At 40.0% G+C, this 26,023-nt stretch overlaps 1 protein-coding gene across 14 annotated transcripts in view; it reads right to left on the reverse strand.

The window, feature by feature from the left end:
• CYRIA (CYFIP related Rac1 interactor A) overlaps positions 1 to 19,854 on the reverse strand; it is an 85,903-nt gene extending 66,049 nt beyond the window's left edge. For 4 of the 14 annotated variants that reach the window (XM_058178960.1, XM_058178916.1, XM_058178950.1 and 1 more), the window contains exons 1-2: positions 19,470 to 19,849; positions 2,524 to 2,612 (exon numbers count right to left, since the gene is read on the reverse strand). The gene's annotated coding sequence lies outside the window, so the exon portion shown is untranslated. Of the gene's footprint in view, positions 1 to 2,523; positions 2,613 to 17,598; positions 17,680 to 19,160; positions 19,286 to 19,469 lie in introns of those variants that run through there. The other 10 variants (XM_058178936.1, XM_058178969.1, XM_058178910.1 and 7 more) reach the window with 7 other exon arrangements.
• Between the last annotated feature and the right edge of the window lie 6,169 nt (positions 19,855 to 26,023).

A 26,023-nucleotide genomic window follows, 5' to 3' on the forward strand; every position in this document is an offset into this window, starting at 1 on the left:
TTGTGTGTGTAGGTATGTTTATTCTTGTGAACATGCAGTTCCTCTAGGCCAGGAGTCCCCAATCCCCAGTCCGTGGACTGGCACTGGGCCACGGCATGCTATGAATCGAGCCGTGCGAACAAGCGAAGCCCCATCCATAGGATGGCAGGCAACACACAAAACCATGTTCTCTCCCATCTGCAGACTGGTTCTCTACGGAATCAGTCCTTGGTGTCCAAAAAGTTGGGGGCCGCTGCTCTAGGAGACCTAATTTAATTAACTCTGTTTACAGACCTTATCCATTGATATGTGGATTAGATCTAGGTTAATTATTTGAGAAAGTTTGCTATTTTTAATTGATTAACTTAGTTTCAGCTTGACTGTTAATTATCTAGTGGAGACGCACTAATTTTCATTGTGAATTCTACACTTGATCTTAGCCAAAAGGCCGAGAAGCGATCTCACGTTTTATTGTACTGTGAGTTATACAGAGTATGTAGGTCAATATACATTCTCCCCTTACTAGAGAGATCGCCAGGGAGGACAGACGACTTTTATGTAGGCTTTCTCCTCCAAGACTCAAACCCGTCTACCACGCTTGCAGTGGCAGAATTCTGTGTTGCTGCAATGTCCACAAGAAAAAAATTGGTTACAGAATTAAAGATGTCAACTTGTGCCAATTCTTTGGAGATATCTATAACAATTTTTGGAAAAATACATTTACTCATACTTATCGGCTCTCCACTCATGTAAATTAGGGAGTGTCCCTAATGGTTTGAGATCATGTATTTCAATAACAGGGATGTTATTATTCACAATTAATGTCAGTTTATTTTTAATTTATTGTATGTCTATTGCTGGTCGATGACCGTAGTGAAGTTTGTATTTCTATTCTATTGTGAATTCTGTTAATGTTTTAAGGGGAAGGTGGAAACAATATAAAGAATAAAATATATTTGGATATAAAACTTCTCACAGTACTTATAAGCAGCCTTCAAAGTTACAGCTGTTTCAGCAGCAGCAGCCTCTAGGTCAGTGGTTCTCAACCTTTATAGTGCTGTGACCCCTTTAATACAATTCCCCACGATGTGGCGACCCCAACCATAAAATTATTTTCATTTTGAATTTATCGCACCTGAAGCCGTATTGGCTAGCGATCTGAACTGCTTGCGATTGCCTTGAGGACGGAGGCATTAAAGCGGAGACTCCTCCCCTATTAAGTTTATCGCGCCTGAAGCCAGATTAGGCTAGCGATTGGGAGTGATTGCAGCTGGCTTGAGAGGGAGACATCAGAGCAAAGATTTCTCTCTTTTTTAATTCCTCGCGCCTGAAGCCGAATTCGGCTAGCGATTTGAAGAGCCTGCAGCTGGCTTGTGGAGTCAACCATTGGAGCGCGATTCTTTGACTCGCAAGTATACTTCCCATATTTCCGATGGTCTTAGGTGACCCCTGGCAAATCGTCATTCGACCCCCAACGGGGTCGCGACCCACAGGTTGAGAACCGCTGCTCTAGGTCAAGTGATCAAAATGTGGATGCTTGGCAAACATCTTGCTTTTATGACCACAGCATATGCTTCAACTTCCCAACTAACCGTAATCTTCCCATCTCTACTTGTTTGGATGCCCTGCACTCTACCATCTACCCCGGATGCTTCCCCGGATGAAGTCCGCCTAAAGGCCTTGCAAAGAGCCAGTGGCTGCCTTGGCCACGTGCACATTGTCAGCAGGTGGGGGGGGGGCAGCAAAGGTAGGCTGTGGAACAGGGGGGGGAGAGTAGATGGACACAGCAAAGACCTCACAAAGAGCCAGTAGCTGCCTCGGCCAGGCCTGCCTCTTCACCAGTGGAAGATGGTGAAGGTCAACCCATTCCTAAGAGGAATGGGTTGACCTCACCCCATTCCTAAGAGGACTATAAGGGGTGTGCATAAGAGCACAATAGTGCCTACCATTCCTGTCCTATTGTTCCCTTCGTTATATCAAATTTATATAGTTGATGCATATTTTTTTACATATATATATATATATATATATATATATATATATATATTCTTCAAGATAGGTTGTTTTATCTATGACAATTGTTTGTGTATACTGTTGTGACAAAAAGAAATAAAAAAAAACCTGGGATGATAGGGGGCAGCATAGATGGTGGAGATGAGGTGAAATATTGTAGGGGGGAGGATAAAAAGTGAAGTTGGAGCAGTGATGAGAGTGGCAGGACAGAATCATGAGGTCTTTGCCTAACAATAGAGCAACCTTACCTAACGACTGCCACTGGAACTACCAGAACTGACTTCACTAAGTAGTGTGGCCATGTGATGCTTTGCCTAAAGACCGTTTCGCTGAACTGCAGAAATCTAGGTCCCAATGAGGGTCATTAAACAAGTCTAATAACTACCTGTGTTTGAAAATGATTTGAAGCCATAGTACTGGATCAACAGCTTCACTGCGCAGCGTATAATACAATTATGTCAAATTCCATTAATTATAGCTATAATATAAACTTAATGTTTACACATATTAAATAGTATAATAAAATTGTACCCTTATCTGAGGACACGCTAGAGGAGTGGACTTCAGCTCCCAGAATTTTCAAGGACAACCATGCTGACTGGGAAATTAAGGTCACACACCTAAAGGCAGAAAACATTAAATCCACATTATTGCTTTAATCGTTTACTATTTTAATAACAGTACAGAATTTTTCTAAACTAAACTAATAAAATCATGATAAAATACCTCAGAAATCTCTTCTACAGTGGAAATATTTTTTCTGCTTGCCTCAGAAGTAGACAAGCTGATGTTTTCCAAATATTTTGGATGTTAAGTCGAATCAAGTCCAACCAGCCAGTCCCACACAAAGGGTTATGGAAACAGTGGCCTAAAACATCTAGAAAGCGCTAAGTCGCATATCCTTGGTTACTGTTAATTTACAACAGGGCAGTTCAAATCCTTCCAAAGAAATTGTGTACAAAGCACCTCTCTTTGAATCAATAAAGGACCTATATGTTTTTCCAGGCTTCGTGGTGATGTCAAACACTCTTTCTAGCTGTATTTGCATGAATGTGCACGCATAGCCACTTTGCTTCACATGCAGGTGCATGGGGAGTCAGCTGGGAGCAGCTTACAAAAATAGCTGCACTGGCGTGGAAAAAAACATGACTGTTTCATTTGTTGAAAGAGGGTAGCTTCAAACGTGTTCCTGCATGTTGCGGGGCTTCTATTTCAAAGGATCTGCAGTCCTATTTTATAAAATGACTTTTAAAAAGTCCCAACGAAAACAAACAAAGGCAATTTGTCTTTTCATATGGGTATTCCGAGCACTTGATGATGTTTAAAGTTATCTGCTGCTTGATCTGCAGCTTGTCAATATAATTTCCGCACTACACCACAAATGTGACTGCATAATAAGTCATGTAAGAATCGGAGATTCTGTTCATTGCATATTAATTCCTATACATCTATTGGGAATAATTTACCATTTTTACTGTTATATTTAATATTTTTTCTTTATTAAGCTCACTCTACAACCCCAAACAGTGAATGCTACTAACAGACCTCATACAGGTTCCTATATGAATCCTGACTGAGTTGGTGGCTTTGTGTACATATTATACTAAGCCATGTGATGTGTTCTGGGTTTTTACAATGTGTGAACTCACTACTATAGTATTAATAGTATATACCCATGATGGGGAACCTATGGCACACATGCCAGGGGTGGCACGCAACACCCTCTCTGTGGGCACGCAAGCCGTCCCCCCGGTTCAATTCTGCTGCGCAGCAAGCAGGGCGCGTGGGGGGGAGGGCACACCACACATTGCATTTTGGGGTTCAGATGTGCTTTGGGTACTCAGTCCGGAAAAGGTTAGCCATCACTGGTATATGCAGACCAGGTCATTGTGGCTCGTTTAGCAACCCATGTAAAAAAGTGGTTCTCCATTGTGCAGTCCAAACACAAGTGAAATGAAACAAGTACTTGTCCAAATCTCAGGCAGCTATTATAAAGGCACGTACCTAGAAATAAACAAGATTGTATTCAAGAGGATTTGTTTTTGAGTAGACAACATTGTGCAATTAGTTTCTTAGTTATTACACTACATCAGATTAAGTATTATTTGTTTTTAATCCCATCTTTATTATTGTTTATAAATAACTCAAGGCAGAGAATCATGTTTATACTTATATCTGTTATCTTATACATGTTCGACAAATAAAATAGATAAAAATAAATAAATAAATCTTGTAAATCTGAAAGTGCAACATTTTCCATTGCCACCTTTAACTGCTTGATCCATTGGGAGGATGGGTCCTTCTTAAGTTTTTATCTCCAACTGTTAAAGCACTGGGGGCTCCTGCCTCTCTTGTCTGACTGTTTCCCCAATATCATTTCCACATTCCATTAAAAAAAATCATATTTTCTAAAACATCTCACAGGGTTGACCTTGTGGGAAAAATAGGAGGAGGAAGAGAAACGAGTTCTAGGTACATTATGAATACAGGATATGTATATGAATAAATGGGGATAATAGGACAGGGATGATAGGCATGCTGGTGTACTTACGCACGCCCCTCACAAACCTCTTAGAAATGGGGTGAGGTCAACAGTTGACAATCTAAGGTTAAAGTTATGGGGGTTTGGGGAAGTAACCATAGAGTCAGGTAGTGCATTCTAGGCATCGACCACTCTATTTTCTGCTATCGAGTTTGGAGCGGTTTATCTTAAATTTGTATCTATTGTATGCTCGTGTATTATTGTGGTTGAAGCTGAAGTAGTCATTGATAGGTAGGATGTTGTAGTGGATAATTTTGTGCACTATGCTTAGGTCAAAACAAAGGCGGCGTAGTTCTAAATTGTCTAAGCCCAAAATTTCAAGCCTGAGGAGGTGGAGTACTGTTCTCGTGAAATACCCCTGGACTCGCTCAATTGTATTTTTTTTTTAACTGAAAAAGTTTTACAAAATTTCCCCCCCCTTCCCGCTCCCCCCTCCCTTCACAAACCCCCCCCTCCCCCCCCAACTTCCCAGAACAAACACAAGGTATAGTTAAAAATAAAACAAACATATGCTAAAAAAATTTCCCTGCCAACTCAATTATACTCCTACAATTCTCATCAGTTCCTAACTTCCCCCAAAACAATCCAAAATAATACATCCTAATCATACATCCTAATCGCTCAATTGTATTAATGTCCGATATACAGTGTGGGTTCCAGGCAGATGAGCTATATTCGAGAATTGGTCTAGCAAAGGTTTTGTATGCCCTAGTTTGCAGGACAATATTACCGAAGAAGCAGCTTCACGAGATTAAGTTAACAACACTCAATGCCTTTTTGGCAATGCTGTTACAGTGAACTCTGGTACTTAAGATTCTGTTAAATTTAGATTTAATTTAAAAAATTAGATTTAGATTCTGTTAAAGTAGCTTAACAATAAAGTAGATTTAGCTCATCTAGTCATATTTTTTGTCTTATTTACCTGGGAGGGTTGATATCAGTCTTGTCAGTTTATTACTCTCTTCCAAACAGAAGAATTTCAAGAATGACCTCTGATCCTCAAGGAATCCTGTTAAGCACCGGGCATCTGGCAGCTGTGTTCTTACAATACCAACAGCAAATAGATGCCCAGGTGACAACTTACAGAATGCCATAATACAACTAACGCAGCGACTGGGGCAAAATATGTCTCAATCAGCAGCAGTGCAACAGACAGCAACTCAACCAATGCTTCTGTGTTTCCATGACAGCTTGCCAGACACATTTGGGCAGGGGGACCAGGATCAATTCCAGACATTCATCTCTCAGAATGAAATATTTATGGTCAGCAGACAGGATGGAGTGAATTTTGTGCTAAGCGGGCTGAAGGAAGCAAGAGTTAAGTGGCCAATAGTGTTCACTAAGGGTAATGATCCAGTGCTGCATAAGTGCACCTGCGTGCCTACCGTCCCTGTCCTAATATTCCTTTTTTACTTACTCTTTTCATGTATCCAAATTATGTTTATACTTTTACCTGTTATCCTATATGTGATTGACAAATAAAATAAAATAAAAATAAATTTAAAAAAAAAAACTTAAATGGATGCTTTGGAGATCCCATACAGAGAATCATAGTTGTCAAGATTTTGGAATCGTAGCTAGTCAAGATTTTGGAAGCTCAAGAAGGGACAGAGGACATTAAGGGAATCTCTTTCAGTAGGATGGAATGAACTAATTGGTCTAATTGACTAGTTCAATGGAAAAGCTAGCTGATGACCCAAAAGAGGAGCTGGTGAAGCAAGGTGCCCCAAATACCCTGGAAGAGTGTGGCCCTCGACTTACGACTACAATTGAGCCCAAAATTTGTGCTGCTAAGTTGAGGCAGTTGTTAAGTGAATTTTGCCCCATTTTACCACCTTTCTTGCCACAGCTGTTAAGTGAAGCACTGCAGTTGTTAAGTTAGTAACACGGTTGTAAGTGTAAGCTTGTCAGGAGGTCGCAAAAGTTGATCACATGACCCCAGGACACTGCAGCCATCATAAATACGAGCCAATTGCCAAGCGTCGGATCATGTGACTATGGGAATGCGGCAACAGTTGTAAGTATGAAAAAAATGGTCACTTTTCTCAGTGCCACTGTAACTTTGAACAATCATTAAATAAACTGTTGTAAATTCAGGACTACCTGTATAATTATAACTTTTCAACTGGAGTTGAGGGAAGGGGGAAACCGGAAGAAGAAATGAACCTACATCCTGTTCACCCCTCCCAATGACCTCCTTGGAATCCAACATAGGAGAACTCATGCAAATTGGAGCAGCCAAGAGATCTCTGACATTGAGAGAGAAGCCAAGAAGAAGAGATCAAGGATACTGTAGAGCCCCTGGACCCATAGCCAGGTCATGTCTGGTAAAAGCACCAACGATGGTCACAAGTTGCTGAACTTGTTGATGGAGCATGAAGTCAGCAAATGCTCAGCTTGCACCCAGAGAGTGCCTCAGGGAAACTTTGCCACCCCTTCCCCAAATTCCCCCAGCCCCAAGCTCCAAAGCATCCACCATTTGAGGACATCTCAGGCAGCTGAGAACAAACTAGCATCTTTAATGGTTTCTGCTATTGTTACTTTCGATTTCCAAGCATAAGGTGGAGCTTTCTTCTCTGGGTCTAACTAAAAATTTCAAAGTTATGGAGTACAGTACAAAAAGGAAACTTGCCGGTTCAAACCCTAGAATGTCCTATGACTGTTGCAACTATTGATGGGCAGCCAGTAAGGCAGGACCAGTCCTATATCACACAGTGCCTTTACAACTGACATTCAAAGATAACACAGAGCATATCATTTTATGTAACTCCCTCCTTACCTTATAATCTTGGGAATAGAGTGGATTCAGCCCTATGGCCCAGTTATAAGCTGGGAGCAAGGGACGCTCTCACTGACTTAAGTACCAACAACATTGTTTACTAGCAGTGAAAGCTGACCCTGCCCCCACATACAAACACTTGCAGGACAAGTAGGGGGGAATAAGTGCTGCCAGAAAAGTATGCAGACCTCGCAGATGTGTTTGGGGAGAAAGAGGGAGCTTTCTTACCCCATCATCATCCGCCCCTGTCCCCTGCAGGCGATTGTACTATCAATTTGAAGCCTGGAGTCCAAATCCCAGTGAAGAAACAGTACCCCACGTCTACTCCAGAGTTAGCCATCCTCAAGGAATATCTGGATGCCAATCTCAAAATGGGATTCAACCACCCTCCACCAGCATCACAGCTCACATTCGTCCCACAATCTTGTTTTGGATTCTGAATCTGAAGGAGCCAAAAACAAGGAGCCAATCTGAAGCAGGATGGATATATATCAATGATTAAAAAAAAAACACCAGGTTTTTTTTATCAAATTTATTTTAATAAAATGCTTTTGGAGTAAAAATCTACCTAAAGATAGTTTTCTATGTAAGATACATTAATAATTTAGTTTATTCAGCATGAAATGGAGCTTAGTTATGTAGCATGAGGCTGTATATTCTGCAATATTGGGACTGTCAGTGAGTCAACAGCAGGTCAGAGGAGGAGCCTCTGCAGGACAAGAGATGACAGCTGCTCTTTGAAAATTAAGATTTAAATCGAGCTGATTAAATCAAAGCCTTTTTACTAGTGATTTAAATCCACCCTGATCTGAAGGGAGACCTCAAATGCATACAGTTCACGACTAGGAAAAAACTGAAGAAAGTAACAATTAGAAACCTTTACCTGTTCCTGCTTATCTTTTTTTTTGTTTGTTTACATTTATACCCCGCCCTTCTCCGAAGACTCAGGGCGGCTTACAATGTATAGGGCAATAGTCTCATTCTATTTGTATATATTTACAAAGTCAACTTATTGCCCCCCCAACAATCTGGGTCCTCATTTTACCTACCTTATAAAGGATGGAAGGCTGAGTCAACCTTGGGCCGGGCTCGAACCTGCAGTAATTGCAGGCTTTGTGTTCTTAATAACAGGCCTTACCAGGCAGAGCTAAACCGGCCCCTACTAAACCAGCTACATCTTGGAGACAAGTGCAGTTCTATTCCAAGCAGAGGAAGAGTGAGGGGGGTGGGTGGGTTATTTCCATGTGTGTTTTAGTTGAGAGCAGTCGACCCAACAGAAAGGAATTCTTAAATTTTCAATCAAGAGATGCTGGCGATAAAATAAGTCCCTTTTAGCAATGGGGACACCTGCTGGGATAGAGCAGCCCACGTGGAGCCCATTTAGACCAGGGCTAACTCGTGACCCGCGGGCCGGATGCATCATGCGCTGGCCTCACCCACCCCCAGTTTAGTGAAAGGGAAAAAAGTCACGATACATCACATGACAATGTGACATTGTGAGTTTGACACCCGTGATTTAGACCTACAAATTTAGAGGTGCTGCAAAACACCAAAACTTTCATGCTCCAACAGATCAGGTAAATACAATTTTTCTTTCACTTTGACTTTTCCATCACACATGTCCCAGGCTTTCAGAACCTTCCAAACACCCTCACATACAAGCTGAAGTATCAGGTTCCTCAATCATCCCCACCCTTAGCTGCAACCAACAAATTTGAGTTCCAACACAAGGCCGGAAGAAGACAAGTTGTTCATCGCTGATTGGATTAAAGCAAAGCAGCAGCAGGATCCACACATCAGGGCCTGGACGGATGAACTCTAAGAAAGACCAACAAAATACTGTTTCGCCTTTCCCAATGGCGGGAGGGCAGCTATTGCATAATGGATGTTTATATGTGCATCTTCCCCTCAGGGAGGAAGTACTAGAGCTGTGCCACGACAACAAGAACAGCCGGACACAGGGAGATATTCAGAACCCAACAAAGAGCCCTCAGAGAATTTTGGTGGCCCTGCATCCAAGGAGGAATTAGGGATTATGTATTCTCTTGCCATGTCCAACAAGCCAACTGGATTGTAGCCATTAAACATTCCTAAACCCCCACCCCCCAAATCCTGGGACATAGTTTCTGTAGATTTCATTACCGATCTTCCTCCAGTGCGGGGATATACTACCATACTGGTAGTACTGGATTTATTTGCCCAATTGGCCCATTTCATTCCCTGCAAGGGTCTTCCAAAAACCCAAGAAACAACGTCTTTAGATATAGGGGATTAGTCAATCATTTCCTAATAAATAAAGGAGGTCACTTTACTTCCAAATTTTGGAAGGCCCTCTTGCAATTATTAAATATTAACATTCATATGTCATCTGCCCATCATCTTGCTTCCAACTGAAAAGCTGAGAAGGTATTGGAGCTGTATTTAAGATGCTATATTTCTTACCAGTAACTCAACTGAATGCCTCTTATACCTCTTCTTGAAATTGCTTACAATGCCACACCCACCTTTATTGGTATGTCTCCATTGCAGGCAATGTATAGATTCTACCCATGAGTCTTACCAACAACCTTATATACCTGTATACCTATATAAAAACGCAGTACCCAAAGAAAAAGAGGGAAATTGTATTATGGTACCCGTGTTTTCCTGAAAATAAGACCCTGTCATATTTTTGTGCCACCAAAAAAGGCACCAGGTCTTATTTTTGGGGGGGAAGGGAGGGATGTCGTCTACTGACTCACCTCACTTGCATGCATCGCACCGAGCCTCCTTTTCACTGTCAGAGGCCTTCAGGAACTTCTTCTGCACTCGGCAAGGCTGGCAAGGTTTTCCTGAAGGGCCTCTGCAGCTGATAACAGAGCTCCGGATCGATCTGCATCTCTGTTATCGGCTGCAGTGGCCTTCAGGAAAGCCGGCTGCAGAAAAAAAATGGGATGGCAAGGCAGGTGTCAGGGTGTGCAAGGCCTGGCTGCAATTGTCTGAAGGTAAGTAGTAGGGTTAAGGTTCTTAAGTAGGGGTCTTAATTAGGGCTCATTTTGAGGGTAGGGCTTATATTCGGTGCACATGTAAAAAATCAAGCTAGGACTTACTTTTGGGGTAGGTCGTATTTTTGGAGAAACGTAGCACTAGAAACCTTGTCAGCAATATCACCATCTACCTCCCACAATTTAAACATTAAAATTTGGAAGTATACTTAAATTCTCTATTTCCAGAGAAAACTAGAAATGCCAATATTGTAATAAACGATGACAATGTAACTATTTCTGTTCTATTTACATCATAATCAATAACTTTTCAGTGGAAAGACTAGTGTACACTGTCTCCATTTGCCTTAAGTGCTGTATTTGCTAAATTAGATTGTCATAACTTAATGGTCTATAGATCTAGATAACTATTAAGAAGTGCATGAAAATGAAAGGGATAACTACTAGGAGTAACTTCATTCATTATGTATATGTATCAGGAAAATGAGCAACACATAGGTGAGTACCATACAGTACTGCACATACAGGCCATTGCTATATACAGTATAATATTCCCAACAGTGGAAGCATTTCTACTACTGGGTGAATTTCTAAGCTTCTCGTGATTTATATATTTTGTCTGATGCTAGCTGCCACTTTAATTCTTTCTCTCCAACTCTCACTTCATTGTGATAATTCCTATAAAAGTTAAGATAATGCAAGAATAAAAACTTCTGCAGTTCAAAGTTACAAGAAGAATCTTTTAAGACTCATCCAAAATTTACCAAGACAAATTCCTTGCGTGTCCAATCACACTTGGCCAATAAAAATTCTATTCTATTCTATTCTATTTAGGTCACACCAATTTCATAACTATTTTTTTCCTATAGTCATTTTGCAAATCATGTGGTTGTTAAGTGTCATTAAATGACTGATTTTTCCAGCTGACTTTGATTGTCAGAAGCAGCTAAGAAGATTGCAAATCATGATCATGCTGCAATCATTGTGTGTGCATTGGTTGCCAAGCACCTGAATTACAAGCACGTAACCACAGGGGTAGTATAATGGTTGTAACTCTGGAAATAGGTTGTGAGTCACTTTTTCCAGCACCGCCATAATTTTGAATTAATGTTAAGTGGTCATAAGACTACCTGTAATTGTATAATTTGGACAAAGTGGATAAACTGATCAGTGGTCACACTGATATGAAAGATAGTGAATCCCACTGCCAATAAATTTGAACTGTGTAACAAAGATGAATATCCTGTCTCATACTGATAAGGCTTTAAAGCAGGGGTGTCCAAACTTGGTCCCTTTAAGACTTTTGGACTTCAACTCCCAGAGTCCCTCAGCCAGCAAAGCTGGCTGAGGAACTCTGGGAGTTGAAGTCCAAAAGTCTTAAAGGGACCAAGTTTGGACACCCCTGCTTTAAAGCATCATTTCCATCAGTGATTTGAATAAACTGATGGAATGCACCCATGCTAGTTCAGAGAAAGCTTTTTATGCTGAACAAAAATTATCACATGTATACACATATGAAGTATGAGACAGTTAAAGTGTTGAATCAGTAGATATTAATATAGTACTTAAATAGTCTTAGAAATACTTCATTTTGCAAGAGTTACCTTGTTTTTGTGTGTAAAAGAAATACATGGATGGCTGAGGAATTCTGAGAGCTGAAGTCTACAAGTCTTAAAAGTTGCCGAGTTTGGAGAACCCTGTTGTAAAAAATCAGGCAGGGATAGTATTAAATGTGTCAGCAGTTTAGAATCCTTACACTGCCACCAATGATCCAAGTCCAGCCCTCCTTGAATACCTTTAGTAGCTTTAGAACCAATTTAGTGCTGAACATTAGTTGAATAGATTCTTTTCTATAGGCTTGAATAAATCTTCTGTGCTGCAATTTAACATATGGTCCTTTGCACCTGACCATAACACGTAATGGAAGAAGTAGTAGTTCTACTACCATGTATAAGATGGAAAAAGATTTGAATATGGGTTTAAAAATGACTGGCTACAAGAATGATGTGGAAAATGATATACTAATGAAACCGGCTGATGTTTTAATAATTAAAAGGAATAAACAAATAATAAACCAGGAGAGTGACCTTGGATAATTTTCCTATATTGAATTTACAAAGTAGACCTCAAAGTTTTGAAAGACTTGGTGGGAAGTAAAAAAAGAAAAAAAAAGAAAAAAAATCTAGGACATTATTTAAAGGGATTACATTACAAGATTGTTAAAAGGAAAAGAATATAATGTTGGTGTATTTGATGAAAGTTAAATGTTATTTCTGGTAACAATGGAGTTTTGCTAAATGGACTAAGCAACAAAGTTTTAAGACTTGGTCTATAGATAAGAGATGTGATTTGAGAGAAAGATATTGTTGAATTTTAAAAGAAATTGACAAGTTGTTAACTATGTTTATATTTGTTGTGAGAAGAAGGAAGTTACTTTTTAATTTATTTTCTTTCTTTGTTATATTCTTATTTTTTTATTTCTTTCATATTTTCCCTTTTATGTTTTCTTTTCTGCACCTATTTCTATTTTTTATTTTTTTTTAGTTTGCACTAGTTTTTATTGATATAACTATAATTCTTAATGAATTTATTTTAAAAAAGATGATATAAAAACAGTTTTAAACCACCAGCATTTTATATGTTTAAAATACCTGAGAAAAATCCACAAAAAATACTTTGTTAATTAAATATTTCAGTCAAAATATTTAATTGCTCATAAATCTCTAAGATTTGAAAATCAGAACTGCAATAAAGAACAAGTTCAAATACACTGATTACCCCCATTTTAATATGTGCTATCATTTTCAGCTCTAAGAGACCACATGGATTTTTTCCATGAATTTGAAATTAAGGTATTACATTATTTAATAGTATACCCAGCATGACTAATACAATATCATTTACTACAGGGTAGAAAATGCATGGATGCTATTGGGTCAAATTAAAAGAAACTACCCTTTTTAAACTGGGTCAACAGGAAGTTAAGAAAACAAGTGTCTGGAAGACAGAAACCAAAGAAATATGAAAAACACTGAAATAGAAAAATATAACCGCAAACATATAACCAAAATCCTGTATTACTTTCTCTATAACAATCCAATATTTCCTGTATATAGTACAGTAATTCCGGTAATTGAATATTTTGCAATGAACTGAAGTTGAAAATGATAATATCGAGATATTGAGATATTTTTAAAGTTATCTCATTCATATTAAAAGGTATTAGTGAAGTCACTTGATACGTTTTGTAACAATATTTGGCTAATAAAATTGTGATTCTGGAAGCATGCCTATTTGCAAAGAATTTATGTATTCTCTACATTTGGGAGTAAAAAAATTATATTCAAGCTCTGCTTGACTTTGGAACAACTATTGCCATTATGCCAGAGGTGACCAATTTATGGTTCACCAATACTGTTCAATACCAATTCCCATTGGCACTAGTCCAACTACTCAGTGATTAAAAATGATAGATACTTCAGTCCGATAATATCTGGAGGCCTGAAATTTTTTCAACTGCCTATGGCAAACCAACAAGCTTCCAATTTTAGTTATAGCATGTTATGATATATTCCAAAAGTTAACTAATGTGAGACCCCTGTGGAGAATTGAAGTTTATAAAGCCAGAAGAAAAGAAAACAGTTAAGTAAACTGGTTACAGGCAATTCTAAAATTATACCTAAGTAATAAAAGTATACTGTATGTAGTACAGCTTATAACAGAATATCTTTCATGTTCAAGCAGATTGAATGAGAAGTACCTATTTAGCAAGTATAAATTACTACTATCCAAACCAAAATGCAATCCCAAATATGAAAGATGTCATACTAAAATATAAACACTAGACTCCAGTAAAACAACAACAGTGTTCCCTGATAGTTGCTTATACTGTACATGCATTTGTGTATTTCAGGACCCTTCATTTTCTTACATGCAACAAATATGCTCTGATGCAACCTAGTAATTCTCTGAATTAAAAATAATAAACAGGATAATTTCTGTGCTATGTCACATTAGTACAGTTAGCATATGGAGCAGTACTATAGGAAATGAAACAATACAATCCTGAGATTTATCGATAAACCAATGAACTCAGGAAATTTGTCATTTGAAATTTGAAATATACAAATATAACAAATCAGAACATCAGTCATATTGGAACTACTTTCTCATTCCATCACTGGACACCACATATTGTTGGAAGCAATAACTAACATTCCTTCTTCAAAGTTCTTCAATGAATAGGCATGTAGATGGTCCATTCATTGAGATGCCCATTCATGAAGATATGGCTCCAAGACAGCCACATCTTAAGCCACAGAGAGCTTTATAGACAATGACAAGCACCATTAGCCTATCGGTAATCAGCCCAGTAGAGATACAGGACTACTGTATTCCGCTTTAGTATTTTTATACATAATTCAAGGCAGCAAACATACATATTCCTTTCTCCTCCTATTTAGATCATGATCTTAATTTAAAATTGCCTAAATGCAAAAAAGTACCAAATTATAGAATAGTAATATTCTACTTCATAGTGCTTTACAGCCTTCTCTGAGCAGTTTATAGAGTCAGCCTATTGCCCCCAACAATCTGGCTCCTCATTTTACTGATCTTGGAAGGATGGAAGGCTTAGTCAACCTTGAGCTGGTCAGGATCGAACTCCTGGCAATGGAAGGCAGAGTCAGCCTGCAATATTGCATTCTAACCACTGTGCTACCACGCAAATACAATATATCCTCATGAATAAGCCAAAGATTTTAACTTTCAAAATAACACCCCCAAAATTGGGTTCAAATTGTCCACAGAGGGGCTTCTCTGTGAGTATATACCCATATATTTTTATATGGGTATATATATTTTAAAATACCCATATATAATTTTACTGACCCATACCCATATATAATTGTGTATAAGCTGACCCTCCCATTTTTAACAAAAATAGCATGAAAAATGTGTCACCTGTGGATAAACTGAAAAATAAAACATGCAAAAATTTTGAGGGGTCAAGTTATTCACCGATTGCACATTTTCCATGGTATTTTGGTTAAAAATTTGAGTTTTCGCTTAGCTGCAGATGGGCTTATACGTGAATATACACAGTTACAGAAATTTTATTTTTACTTTCTTGCCGTTCGTAAAGGAAGCATGAACCAAATTTATGTATTAATACAGAAACTTGAATCATACCACTTAAAGATATGATGCACTAACACAACAGAGGAGAAAAGTAAGCTTGCCCTTGTGCTGGTAAGATGTTGCTTGCTTCAAGATAAAATCGGACTCTCTCTGTTTTTTGTCTCTCTCTTACATTTTCTCACCATCATTTATTTCTTTACAAAGATAGGAGAATGAGAATTGCTGGGTAGAGAAGGGGGATGTGAAGTGATAAAATACTAAGAGAACATGAAAATAGAAAGCACTGTTTAAAAAGTTCTCCAAGCCACTACATCCGTAAGTATTCCTATATATTATACTGCAAAGCAGCGAGGGTGGGAAAGCAATAGCCTAAACACACAGAAATCCGTACAATTAAAATTTGGCAAAGAAAAAAAATAAAAACAAGGCCAGAGACAATTCCCAAGAAATATATTAAGTGTATAAACAGAAAAAAGAGATTTCACTCAGAAACACAGTTGCTATTACAAAGAAAGCTTTTCTGATCTATATTTCCCTCCCATGTATATGATGCAAAATTGTATTATTATTTAGAGAAAATCTAGTTGTGACAGAACCATTTTTAACAACAAGCAAAAGATAAACAGGCTGAACAAATTGATCAAGATATGGCTCATTTTAGGAGTAAAATCAATCAATAAAAAAAAAAATCAGTGGCAGATTTCAGGTTGGAAAATTAATGTATTTGACCTGTTGTTTTTGTTATAGTTATTTTTATATAAAGGTGAAGTAAAAATCTAATAAACACATGAAATGGTAAAATTATTTTATTATGAAATAATAGAAAAGAAACATAAATACTGCATTCATTCAGAATTGGGTTCCCTTTGCTCATTGCAGATATAGAAAAGAGAAAATCCAAACGCTAAAGCATAAAACGTAATACTAATTGAAGAGCATTTGCTTGCGTTCCTCATCAATTATCTTCCCTGTACCATTTTCTGTTGGCCTTATCCTTCCAGAATGGCCTGGCACAAGATAGCAAACTGTCTGGAAAATGGATTTTTCCATCTCTTGGCTAATGTATTAATGACAAAGTGAGAACACAGAAACCCTTGTTGCCACTATGAGGCATTACTATGACCCAAATAAGTCATAACCACTAGAAAGAATCTCAGTGACATTATCAACTCATGATGTCTCCCAAAAGAAAACTTTTATTGTATTTGTAAGTATCTTAAAAGTCTTAACTCCTGAATCCAAATTTTAGTTTTAAGAACTAAGAAGATTTTAACATTCATGACTGCGAGTGGAATGCAGGTTATATGGAGGCAGAAAGAACTGTGCCAACTCCTGCTTTGTCAAAAACATTTCAGATCAAAGGAGCCAAAACAGAACAATAACTTAAAATAAATCTTAATTAATAGCTATTTGCTTCATGCGAAGAGCAAAGGGAGTAATGAATTTGGCATTCATATAATTATTGAGATGCTACAACAATGATTTTAATTCCATGAGATGAAAGGAGGTTACTAGGTAGTTTGCTCACACAAACATTAATTGGTGTGAAAACTGCATAACACTATACAGGTAATCGTCAACTTATAACCACAATTGAACCCAACATTTCCTTTACTAAGCAAGACACTTACAGCAAGTGAATTTTGCCCCATTTTACGACACTTCTCACCACAGTTGTTCAGTGAATCACTGCAGTTGTTAAGTTACTAGCACGGTTGTAATGTATGAATCTGGCTTCCCCATTGAGTTTGCTTGTCAGAAAATCATAAAAAGTGATCACATGACAATGGGGATGCTGCAATGCACATAAGTGTGAAAAATGGTCACAAGTCACTTTTTTCAGTGCTGTTGTAACTTCAAACGGTCACTAAACAAATGATTGTAAGTTAGGAACTACCTGAATTGAAATTTCAGGTCCAAAATAATCCTAATTAGCAAGACCACTTAAGATACAATGAAGGGATAAATTGTACAGCAATGGTTAGCTATTGCTTAATACGCATGGGAAAATATACATGGTGTAAACAACAACTAAGCAACAGAAGCAGGCTAAATTATAACTGTAACTAAAAACTTGACATTTTTGCCATTAAAAAATATGGAATTTAACTGAGGTTGGTGAAACAATATTTAAGAGTTATTTTCCTTGATTAAAATCTCACCTCCACCAAAAGCTTTCTGGGGTGGAAGAGAAGGAGGTAGCAAACATCAGCTCTTGACTGGGAACATCTGGACTCAGGAAACTGAATAAAACAGCAACAATGATGTTGTCTTTCTTACACTACTACTTCAATCAAATTTGAAGTCTGCAGTAAAAGCAGAAAGATCAGGAAACCCAACCATAAAACTATTTATTAAAAAGGGGTAACCATAATTTCATGCAATTGATTTACAGTGCATGCTAACAAAGACATTTATGTCAGCTTAATCTTTAATACATTTAAAATATACTTCTTTGGGGTCAAACCCTACTGCAGACATGTACAAAAAAAAATATCAAAATCCATATGGGGGGGTGTGGATTGCATTCTGAATCCCTTCTGAACATCTGAAACGACTCTTTGCTAACTCAAACCATCTGCAAGCCCCATGAATTTTGCCATAACACACAAAAATCTATTTTCCATGATGGGCCGCCTTTCCCCCCAAAGCATCAATAGCCTCATTATAGTTGGGCATTCAAAACAAAGTCCATCCAGCTGCCACATCCAAATGTTAAAAATGTGGCTAGGAGCACTTTTTTTTTTAATCACACAGCAACAAGAGCTTTTGACAGGGGGAGTCCTCCCTTCCAATCATCTCAAGTCAGCTGTACCTATAGCATGAAGGCATATGAATCTTATCTCACACAATCTCTCTCAAGCTCCCTCAGCCCACACTGACAAACTGGATGCAGTCCATTTAACCCACCCTGTCCAAGCAAATCCCTAGACACAGCCTGATATCTACCTGACTTCATGAGAAAGAAAGAAAGAAAGAAAGAAAGAAAGAAAGAAAGAAAGAAAGAAAGAAAGAAAGAAAGAAAGAAAGAAAGAAAGGGAGGGGAAGCTCACACAAACACCAACAATTAACGCCGCTTGCCATTAAGAGATTTCCGGTGCTGCACATGACGGGAGGAAGAAGCAGGATCCAACCCAAAACGGATTTTAAAGGCAAACGACGTCATTCATGCCACCTGCAACAGGGGTGGATGGAAAGAAGAAAGAAGGCAGCCCAGCATTTCCTCCAAGGCCTATAACTAACACAACCGAAAACCAACACACACGCACGCATAACTTCGTTGCGAAAGGGGCGGAGGGAAGCACAAAAGCAACCGCAACCTCTATTATCCTTTCCCTCCAAATCACAGTTGAAGCAAAGGTCACAGCAAGGGAGGAAGGGAAAGCAGGCAAATCAGCAACAGGTGTCCTTTCCACTCACACACACACACGTCCAACTCTCAGCCCGTTCCCCTTTATTTGGAAACAGGCTTCGGAGGGAGGAGAGGTTACATTCCCCCCACCTCCCACCCGCGAGTAAAACGTGCAACGGGACAGGACTGCCCTGGCTGAGAGAGGACGGCCAAACTGCATCCAAAGCTGCCTGGGGAAGGTCGGGGTCTCATCAAAGACGGTGATCAGGAGGGCAATCCGCAAATTTTTTGTTTCCCCTTCCCGCCCTTCCCCTCCCCTCCCCCCCAAAAAACGTGCCCCTGGATTAAAATACGGAGCGATGCAGTATTTACAAGCCGCCAGATCTCGAACCGCTCCCGCACAACTGCGCCCCTTGCCAGGCGCCCCGGGACGCGCGCTCTCCTCTGGCCGTCAGCTTGCAGCGAGGTCTTCCGATCAAGGCTGCGCATCGCAGGGCCGGGCCCCTTCCTTCCTTCCTTCCTCGCTTGCTTCTTTCCTTCCTTCCTTCCTTCCCTCCCTCCTTCCCTTCTCGCTCCCGCCTTCCTCATCCCGGCACCCAAGAGCCGCGTATGTCTCCTTACTCGCCCACTCCCTCCCTCCCCGCACGCCCTGGCTTTGGCTCGGGCGCTCGCTGCCCTTACCTGCTCGCCTTGCCACGGCCCCGCAGCAGACCAGGCAACGCTGAGCCATGCCCAGGCGGCGCTCGCCAGAGTGACCCGACTTAGCTCAGCAAGCGCGGGCGGAGAGGGGGAAGGGAGGTGGTGATGAGGGAGGAGGCGCAGGCGGGCGAGGGAGACACTCCCCGGGAGCAGCTTCTTCTTTTCCTTCTCTCGGTGTTGGGCGTCGGGTGGGGTGCGCGGGGTGGGGGGAGGCGCTCAGTGCCGCTGTCAGTCAGGGCGCGCTCGGCCCTCTTTCCACTCTGAGCGGCCACCGCCACATAGAGACGCCGCCTCCCTCGCTTGCCAAAGGGGGGCACCGAGGCAGTAACACCACCGCTACCACCACCCCTTTCTGGAGCCTAGGCGCGCGCGCGCCCACCCCCGCCGCTCGCGGGCTGGTCCTCGCGGCTCAGCCCCCGGCTGCCACGTGAAACGTGTCACGCAGGAAAGCGGAACGGGTTCTGTGCCACCCTGCTCCAAGAGAAGTTGTGAGAAGGCTCGCTCGTAACGTGGAAAAATAAAGGGATGTGGAAAAAGCACACACACACACAAATGCTGCAAACTGGTGCCAAGCTAGCTACGACGGGGTGTTGGTGTAACAGGTTCCCTGCCAGCCTTGGGGGTGTGCAAGAGAGAGAGAGAGAGGGAGACCAGTATATCGGTGTGCGATGCATGCATGCTTAATGTACTAATGGTGGAATAGTATGGCGGATGTGAAACCTTCCCACGGTTCAAATCTGTTGGTTCCTTCTTCTCTTGATATACATTACCCACCAAGGTCTTATCTCCTATGTCACTTCTAGGTAAACAGGGAGGAAAAATGTAAGGCCATTCCTCTAAAATCTCTTTCAGCTTTTTTAAGAGTGGTTCAGGATATTCTAAATCGATTTTTTTAAAAGTATGATTTTTAATACCACGGGTTCCTACTAAATGTAAACTTAAATATAACTTACATGGGCCAGGTAACCCTAAAACAGGTGACATTTATTACAGAAAGGGTTTTGAGGTCTGGAAATCTGTGACTATGGAGAGGAAAAGTGTACCCCAAAGGTTAGAAGCCTTGAGGGGGGTTATGTGAAATGCTGAGAATGTGTTGAAGATAGTCCCATTCAGGGGCTGCCATTATGGACTTTCATATCTACTAAACACCTGCCATAGAAACTGTTGTTGTTGTTAGTTGCGTGTCCGACCCATCGCGACCCCATGGACAACATTCCTCCAGGTCTTCCTGTCGTCTACCATCCTCTGGAGTCCATTTAAGCTTCAGTGACTCCATCCAGCCACCTCGTTCTCTGTCGTCCCCTTCTTCTTTTGCCCTCAATTGTTCCCAGCATTAGGCTCTTCTCCAGTGAGTCCTTCCTTCTCATTAGGTGGCCAAAGTATTTCAGTTTCATCTTCAGGATCTGGCCTTCTAAAGAGCAGTCAGGGTTGATCTCCTCTAGAACTGTGGAGGATTACAAACATACCCATTTGTCTAAATGAAGTGACAAGATTGTTTCTTGCTACCTTTTAGCATCTTTGGATACTTCATGGAGGCAACCGGGGAGTCTCCCCCACCCATGCCTCAGATTACTCCCTGTTGTGACTATGCAAAGGACTCAAAGCAAAGCTCTGTAAAATGCCCTTCCTCAAAGGGTTGAGGCAGCCATTTCCTCTGGCAGATTCAGCGTAGCTGCTTCATGGTCTTTCCTAGGTTCTCTGCACATCTGATGCACAGGCAGCATTTTCCCTCAGCCTTGCCAGCAAAACAAAGCAGCTGTTCATACCCACAGTGGTAACAACCTAGAAAATCCTCAGAGCAGCATCACAGAGATTGCCTCAACAGATTGAGGAGGGTTTTCATTGCAACAGCAAGCTTTGTGAATGCTTTGCATAGCGCTACTTCCTACCACAGCTCTTTGTCATGTTTGAAACACACTGATATAGCAGCCGTCCACTTCTTCTTTTTTTAATTAAGGATGCTTGTGTGGTTTCTATGATTCAAGAGGAACTATCACCATAATGTCACACGGTTAGATCTGGTAGGTGTTACTTTCCCATACTTTATGTTGCATATTATTCTTTCCCTGGCATACCAAGCAGCCCAAGCCTTTTTGTGACTGTTCATTTGTGGTCTCCATTTCTGTTAAGGAGGGGTGTATTTCTTCCCCACACTAACATTCTTTGAGGCCACTGAATACCCTCAACTATCTGTCTTACACCTTCAGAAACAGTTGTAGACAATCCTGACTAAGATGTGTGGGAAACTTTCTCTGGGTATCTTTACTCCCATGTATATAATTTTTAAAGGGGTTTTTCCTTCACCCCCCCTTCTTTCTTTCTTTCTTTCTTTCTTTCTTTCTTTCTTTCTTTCTTTCTTTCTTTCTTTCTTTCTCCTTCCTGCCTTTACCCCACCAGTCAATATATTCCAAAACTTTATTCTTTGTTGATTAACTTTTCCCCCCCAGAACTGTTGTTCACTTTTTCTCCAGCTTCCCTGAATAACGGTCCTTGCTTGGTTAATTACTTGCCCCCTCCCGCTCCCCACAAATCAAAGTTAGAGTGTTAAACCCCATTCCTGGTTCTCTCCTGGCCTACAAAAGAGACAGTGGAGATACTGTGGCTATCCAATTATAGAGAGCAATTTAGAAATGCATACATGTTGGAGATTGGTGGTTTCCTTTGCAAGATGTCAGCTTAATCATTTTTTAAAAAGGTTTTTGAAAAAAAATAAAAGTGAGACATGAATTATCACAGACACTACAAAATACTTTTTAGAGATAAGATTTGCTTATCTCCAAAAAAAATAAATAAATGAAAAAGAAGCACCACACTATGGTAGAGAATATATTTCCTTTGCAGTTAAGCCATAATACATTTGGGATTTATTAAATATGATTTCTGAAGACATAATTTGTTTTTTGCATTTTGAAAACATAAGCAAAGATTATATACTGTACACATATAATTAACCATAACCATAATAAACTAAGAATCTATCTGCCTTTTTCAGAAATAGGTCCAACTGAATTCAGTACTTCTTTCTTCCAATTAAGCATGTATCATGCAAAGCAACTCAAGCTAGGCATAGATAGATAGACCCTTTCAATAATCACATTAACCTAATGAGAAGATGGGATTTAAAAGGCCTACAATGAGCAAAGAAAATGAAAGAGTGCTAAAACGGTTAAAAACAGTTTGCTCAACTCCAGTTCTAGTGTTATCCAACGCTGATATATGGTTCACATTAAATTTTCTCAGATGAAGGCAGCCATGACATAGTTATTTTAAATCACTGCAGCCTAAAGGGAACCTTGATAATAAGTTCTAATCTATAACATCATTATATAGGAGAAAAAAAGAGCTGGATTTCCAGTCCTATATTTTATTATTGCATTTTTCACCTATGACAATAGCATGCATATAAGCACACACATTGAAACTCCTATATTTACAGACTAGTAGAAGAAATACTGGAATTTCATACTTATATGCTTATAAAATTAACATACTTTGCCAATGTAATTCAGACAAATGACATTTAATCAAAAACTGTCATCATAAACTTTCAGAATGTTAAATTTCAGCTTAACTTCTATTTCCTTTCTCTGTGTTAGAGATTTTGATCTTGAATTTTTGTTATCCGAATTATTAAATATTATTTCTGTATGCACAGACAGTTTATATATTGCAAACAAAAATAATCGTGATGAAAAATGCACTTCTCTAACCCCATCAGGAATTAGGTCTCTGGTTCTAGCATAAAGAATGACTCATTCATGTTCCTCATAGTCACCATATAGTGTGGCTAAATGCTGTAAGCCTCCTGTTCTTATAAAGCTAAGGGAAAGAAAAATATGTTTTTATATATTTCTAATTTATCTTTCAACATATGTTCTAGGCCAGTGATGGCTAACTTTTTCCCGACCGAGTGCCCAAAGCGCACTCGCGAACCCCCAAAATGCAATACATATGCGGCCCCTCACATCTGCCCTGCCTCCCGTGCATGCGCATGTGGCCCCCACGCATATGTGGCAGAGACCCGAAGACCAGCTGGCCAGCAGGAGGCACACGTACATGCACAGCAGAGCTAAGCTGGGGCGAGAGCTCACGTGCCCATAGAGAGGGCGCTGCGTGCAAACTCTGGTACATCTGCCATAGGTTTGCCATCACTGTTCTAGGCCATCTTCTAATCTGAACATTTAAAAATAGATCATTAAGGTAATAAGTTAACAGGCAAAAAATAAATAAAAGTATTTTTTTCCAAATAAGAACTTCATATACTAAATAATACCTGAGCCATTATTAAAGGGTCTCAAGTTCTGTTACAAAAACAGAAATCCTACTAAATTATTGGAATATCAAATTAATATCATTAAATATCTGTTCTTGTTCAAATCACTTAAGCTATATTACAACTTCATAGATCACAATTTACAATTCATTATATCAAGCATCTAGATAATACTGGTTTGTTAATTATAAGATTTCTCAGAATCACAGGCCTGTTACAGACTTTTTATTCTTTATATTTATGGCATAGATTTGTTCTAGAATCAGGCTACTAGAAATTAGCATTAAAATCCAGTTAAACATAATCTCTTCTGTCTGCAAGAGCAGAGTTATTGTAAATCAGCAGTGAGCATTTCCTGTTGGTCTGAGAACACCAAGCTTTCTGCTCCATATAAAGGATTAGGTCCCAAAGAATCTGCTTTTGAGAGATGGAATCAATATTTCCAAAAGTGGTCCAAAGTTTGATTGCACTTATTCTGGGGTCATCTGTTTCTGGGGGCTGAAAAGGGGAAGCTGAATCATTCATATCATTCATAGTCTTGTTATAGATAAAAAGGTGTAGGAGAAGGGCAGGCTGAGCTGGAAGGCAGAGTTAAATATGTCATCAGTTTGGAATCATTGCTTTACCACAAGAAACTCAAGTCCACCCCTCTCTCCCGTGAATTCTGTTGCCCTTTATCTAGTATCAGTTTAGCTTTGACCTTTAGTTGACTAGATTCTTGTATATAGGTAGCAATAATAAACTCTTCTGTGCTTTGAACTCAACAATGCTCCTGGTTATGTGCTCCTGACATAAGATTCCTGAATAAGAATCCCCAGAAATCAAAATCTCAATCTCTGACCATAGGAAACTTATGAAAATATATTTATTGTCAATATTGGCAGACTTAGGTTTTGTTACAGTTCTACTATACAACTACTGAAACAAGAAGGACAGATGATTATCAATCTCAATGGAAATCATTAGGTTTGGTGCAAGGAAGACAACTAGGCTGATTATAAAAGGTAAAGGTCCCCCTGCACATGCGTGCTAATTGTTTCCAGCTCTAGGGGCGATGCTCATCTCAGTTTCTAAGCTGAAGGGCACATGCAGTGCTGTTACCTTCCCACCAAAGGTGGTCCCTATTTTTCTACTTGCATTTTTTACAGGTTGGCAAAAGCTGGGACAAGTAAAGGGAGCTCACTCCCTTACATGGCGCTAAGGATTTGAACCGCTAAACTGCCGACTTTCTGATTGACAAGCTCAGCATCTTAGCCACTGAGCCACCACGTCCCTAGGGGCTGATTACACTCCTCAGCTATTCAGTGTCATCTACACATGGCCTAAATCAGAAGAAGACAAGATCATAGGGTCAGGAGCAATATTACTTGGAGACAGTGGTGAAATGCACTTACCTTCGCTACCGGTTTGGGAGTGTGAGCGTGCGCACCTCTTGTGCACATGCGCAGACCCTTCTGCGCATGCCCAGAGGGTCAAAAATGGGGTGTAATGACGTCCCAGTGGGTGGGTGGAACCTCCCGCCACCAGCGCTACCGGTTCACACGAGCCAGATAGATCCAGCCGGATTTTACCACTGCTTAGAGAGAACGGGAAGGAAATGTGTGTTCAGCAACAGCAACAATTGACAGTCAGCACATAAGCAGATAGGAGCCTCAGGGAAGGCATAGCAAGTGGAAGGTAATTTCCTGCTCTCAGCAAGTGCCCTAACCACAGTGAAAGGAAGTTCTCATTTTGTCACATGTCTGCCCAATTTTTCCCTTCTTCCTTCTTCCCATGCTTGGGTTTCCCCAGGTTTCTCAATCTGCCATCTTACAGGCACACAATGCTTCCCCTTGCTAGTCTTAATTCCCCTTGAAACTGCAAAATCCTCCTATAAGTTCACACTGATTAAAAAGCCTACATTGTCTATGAACTAGGAAGCTATCATCAGTCCGAAAGTTGTAATGGCTGAGTGTTGTGAAAGTTGCAGTTCTAACTGGAGGTTGCCAATTTAAAGAAAGCTGCTCAATTGTAGGCTAGTTGTCAAAAATAGCACTGTGCTGTCAGCAACAGCGTCTTTTTCAAAAACAACTCATCTCCTACACACTGAACCATTAGCTTGCCCCACGCATACGCAGGAGATATTAAATCACTGCAAATCTATTTGCAAAAATTTAATATCAAGCTCCACAGTTGCAATGGAACAATACAAAGCAAAACGTCCATGCACGTAGACAAAGATTTATATAGTTGCCCTCCCACAGGAGTAAAAATTGAGGAAATT

The sequence above is a fragment of the Ahaetulla prasina genome, chromosome 1 (genome assembly GCF_028640845.1).
Source record: "Ahaetulla prasina isolate Xishuangbanna chromosome 1, ASM2864084v1, whole genome shotgun sequence".
In the NCBI taxonomy this organism is placed as follows: Eukaryota; Metazoa; Chordata; class Lepidosauria; order Squamata; family Colubridae; genus Ahaetulla; species Ahaetulla prasina.